We start from the raw sequence: 4680 nt of genomic DNA, 5'->3' as shown, positions 1-4680 counted from the left end.
AAGTGCTGCTCACCTGAAAGAGAAAGATTTATAATCTCCTGGTTGCACATATCATTGTATAAAATGCTAAAAATTTAATTAGAACTCCTTGCTATTTGTTTAAAACTCATAATTTGAGTAAAATGAGCTCAGCAAGCTGCACTGAGGATTACATACAGAGCACCTTTTTGGCTGCATATAGTAATGCAATTAAAATAGACAAGATTGTTACTTGAGATAGAGTCAATCATATATGCAGAGTACTAACATGTGCTTCTGAGGTAAATTAAAAAAAATCTCCTTTCCATTGATTCATGCACCCAAAGTGGTTGAATGCAAATATTTTCAAATTTGTCTTTGCATAGTTCACACAGTTCCTTTCTTTTGGCTTTAAGGTGAAGCTCAAAGATTCTTCAGCTGGTGAATGTAATATTCAAACATGGCGCTGGTACTATCAACCAGTCAGAGCAAAGCTGGGCTATGTTTTTATATTTAGATAGTTTGATGACTTTGACCTTTATGGACAAAGAAACCATCTCATGTCACTGTGTGTAATCTCTAACTTGGAGGGTAATTCTCCAGCAGAATTCTTCTCTTTATCTTTATTGCCAACTGAGGCTGTCTCATTTTCTCGTTGCTCCCCCTTCCATTCCTTCTGTCCTCCTTGCATCACTGCTGTCTTGTAACTACTATTTTCATTTTAGATTATCATATAGTAGGCTGAGTTCTGGCTATCTGTGCTGCTCCTCCTCACTAAAGGATGCCCTGCTGAGTGTTGGGTTCAGGATGAGGGTAACATACCGGAGGCTGCACTCTGAGGGTACTGAGGCCGAGGGCAGGCCAGGGGGAGGCCTGATGGATGGAAACCATTATAAGTGAAGGGCGCCTTCAGGCCTGGGTCAAAGAAGATTAACTGAAAAGCAGACTAGATAAATATGGATGACCAGACAGGAAAACACGATTGTAACCTCTTTCACCCTCCAACACCCTGGAGCATTTTGTAAACTGTGACTAAAGAAATGGACAACTGCATAAGCATACATAAATAACAGAACGCATACCTGTCAACTGTTCTAGGTAAACATGATAATGTTTCATTGACTATACATTGAAAACGCTTACACTGATGTCCATGTTTAGTTTTACAATTTTAGCTTCAGTTCAGGGTAATACCCACTATCATCCGTGTGGGAGCATGGGATAAAGCTAGGGGGATGTGAAGAGCTGGTGTGGTGGTCTGTGGTCGGGTGCCAGTCAGACCATCATCGAGAGAAGTCCATCCCCACGAGAGAAGATATCACCATAGCCTGGTTGGCTGACAGCTTCAGGGCCCTTATTGAAAAATCAATGTCCATTTGTGCGTCCAGCTCACCTGGCCGTCTGCCAGCTTGGCTGAAGTCGCCTAATGAAGCCTGATCCCGTTACCTGATTCCTGATTCACTGAGTCAAAGTGACTTTGCAGCTGAAGTCATCCACCCATCAGGGACCTTGGGGGTGAGTTCAACATGAACCATGCAGCATGTTGTTCTTGTTGTTTCACTTTGCATTCTTCTGCTCTTTGTAGAGCAGCATCTGAACCTGCAGATCTGTACGGTGCATTGATCACATGCTGTCATGTGGAAAGTTGTTGTTTCATTTATTGGTTGTTGGGGCTTACTGTCGATTTGCACACATGCATATGCACTTACAGGCGCATGCACATTCTCACACATGCTGCATTCATGTAATTTTAAAGTGCCCACAATTATTTTAATATAAGCAGTACTAATGTAAGGGTTCTACTGAGCAGAAAGTGACTCACTGCTGACAGCATTTGGTGAATGAGTAGAGTAACATTTGTGCTCTAACCACATGGCTGCTGAGTTGTCCTGTGACCTTCATTATCGACCAGTTATGACCAATTTCAGATATATAGGACAGCAAAAGATACAAGTTTATTCATCCAAAAGGAAATTTTTGATAAAATGATCCACAACTATAAAGTGCTTTTATAACCTCAGGTTCCAAAGTGCTTTCCAATAGGTTTTCTTGCTTACCCATTCACAAACACACTCATACACAATTGGTGACACAGCAGCCATGCAAGGCACGAGCCTCTCTTTTAAATCAACTTGGGGTTTCAGTGTCTTGCCCAAGAACACTTCAGCACATGGAGGGCCGAGGAACCAAAATAAAAACCTTGCAATTAGTGGACAACCTGCTTTACCAGCTGAGACATGGCTGCCACCCCAGTGTTTACCCATAAATAAAACAAGGATGCAATTTGTTATCACATCATTCTTCTGAAAGCCCCAATGTGTATGACCTAATAATTCCGTAATAATCCAGAAGTGCTTGAAAACCAAAGAGATGTGGATGCTTTGCATCAGCCAACGCTTGTCATTCTGTTCCATGAAAACACAAATTTAAAGGAGCTTTATTGTCAGCAAGCAGTATATTTCTAAAAGTTTTTGGGGGCCTTTTGTTGCCTTTATTAGACAGGGTAGTAGAACAGCAGATGGGAAAGTAGGGAGAATGAGCTGGAATCAAACCCAGGCCGCTGCATTGGGGACTATAGCCCTGTTTATGGGTCGCCCACTCAACCAGTTGAGCTATCTAGGCACCCAGTATGCAGTATTTTAACAAATAAGTTGCCATTAAACGTGAATGTTTAGAAAAAAATTTCCATAGTTTACAATCTATCCCATGTGATGTGAAATTTATTGCTCATACATCAGTCATCTACTCCAGGTAGACAAATTCCTCTCATTCCTGTTTATTGGCCAGGAATCCTGGTTCGACAAAGTTCACTCATTGCCTACGCTCACACTAAACACATTCTGGGCAATAAATGACCTGGTAGCAAGCATGACAGAATTGTGAGAAGGTATTTTATTTACCAGTATTTTATCACTTTGCAAATGCTTGGGAGATACTGGGGGATATGTATTTAAGAACTTGGGTATAAAATAAATTCTGAGCTGTTCCTTCAATGTTGAAAAGATGCAGTGAAGAAGTATATTCTTGTAATCACTGTGCCATTTTAGCATTTGGAAAACTTGAGTAACCCCTCTGCATACCGTAAATGACTCACACCAGGATAGATTGCTGAAACCGAAATGCAGCCTGTATCCTAGACTATACACTGTACAGTACATTGTAACTGTGGTCATCTTTTCAAGCGTTGTGGATAAACCACCGTAATATCACAGCTGAGACTGAGGCTTTTCTTCCAGTCACTCCACTCACAGTTTACCATTAGATGGATAGACTGACTACACTATGCTATTGTGTATTGTGATTCATTTTTAGCCCATGCTAGGACTGTGGTCTAATTGTGTCCGGGAAACCTTTCCCGTGTGTAAACGCTCGGCCACTCTGACTGATCATTATGTTAAATGTCAGCTGGCTTTAAAGTTGTGGCTGAGGCAGCTGACCAGCAAAGCCACCCTTCTTTGGTGGATTACTGCTCTCTGTGAAGTTTCATGTGTCCGCGGATGAACGGCCGACAGTGGCAGCAGGCTGTAATCCTTCGGGCCACAACAGCAGTGCCTGATCCAAGGTGGAATGAAACACCCAACTGTAAAACCCCAATCAGAATTAAAACCCTGGTAACTCTAGTGGACTGGGGCAGAAAGCTGATTCAGCGGCTGGTGATTACCACGGTACATGACGCAGATGTACAGTCCCTCTCCTCCAGCTGGGTGATGCACTCTTCCCTCCAGCAATGGAGGAGAAAAAGAGGGTTTTGATGATGAAGTATTTAGAGGAGCACTCCTGATGTACCATCATGAAAGGTTGAGTATTGGGTAAGGGGAAGAAGAGGAAGAAGGAATGAGGTCAGTGAGGGTGAGGAGGAGGGAATGATGAGGAGGAAGTTGCTTGAGTGGGAAAGGAGGAAGAGGAGGAGGAGAGGAAGGCACTGCCGAGTGCATCGCTCATGATAAGAGACAAGATCACCCAGGAGGGAGAGTGCTCTGCTTTTATAGCAGCCAATGTGCTCAAAGTTGAGCTGGCATTCATTACCAGAATGACGTAGTCTGTCTGAACACCTTGTCTGTCCCCAGTCTGACCCTGAATTCACACAGGCCTCTGCTCCCCCACCACCACCACCACCACCACCACCACTGAAGGGGAACCAGAGAATGAGCGATGCTGACTGGGCCTCTACAGTAGAAATTCTAAAACATACATGCAACATAAGATTCTCTCCGAAAATTCCTCCAGATATTGGGAATGCCCCCCCTCGGTGCTCTCACCTCCCCCCAGCAGCATCCCTGCATTTCCGACTCTCCTATCTCCCCCTTCCTTTGCACCGTGGAGCCTCACGGAGGAGGCACTGTGTAATGCAATTTGGTTGATTAAAAGAAAACATTAAAGCACTACCTTATTGAATTTGACAGCACGTACGGATCGGGATCTCACCGGCCACTCTGTTTTATTGGCCGGGATAAAGGGATCACGTCATTCCCCATCACCCCACCACCACCTCCGCCTCCTCGCCGCCCTCCCCGCCCAGCTGCCCCGCCTTCCTTCATCCCTTCCAGCCCTAGACAAACCTTGGCAGGAGGACATCCTGGCAGGACAGAGATTTGTTTAGACCCCTCTCTTTTCCACCTCCCCCACCCTTTCTCACTGTACCTCTCTAACCTTGGCCACTACATCAGAAAGAGAAGGAGGGGTGACAGAGCGAGAGACATTAGACAGGCATGAAAAGAGAAA

Source organism: Acanthochromis polyacanthus, chromosome 12 (assembly GCF_021347895.1).
Source record: "Acanthochromis polyacanthus isolate Apoly-LR-REF ecotype Palm Island chromosome 12, KAUST_Apoly_ChrSc, whole genome shotgun sequence".
Lineage (NCBI taxonomy): Eukaryota > Metazoa > Chordata > Actinopteri > Pomacentridae > Acanthochromis > Acanthochromis polyacanthus.
The sequence above is the reverse complement of the archived record's forward strand: the minus strand, read 5'-3'. Positions refer to the sequence as shown.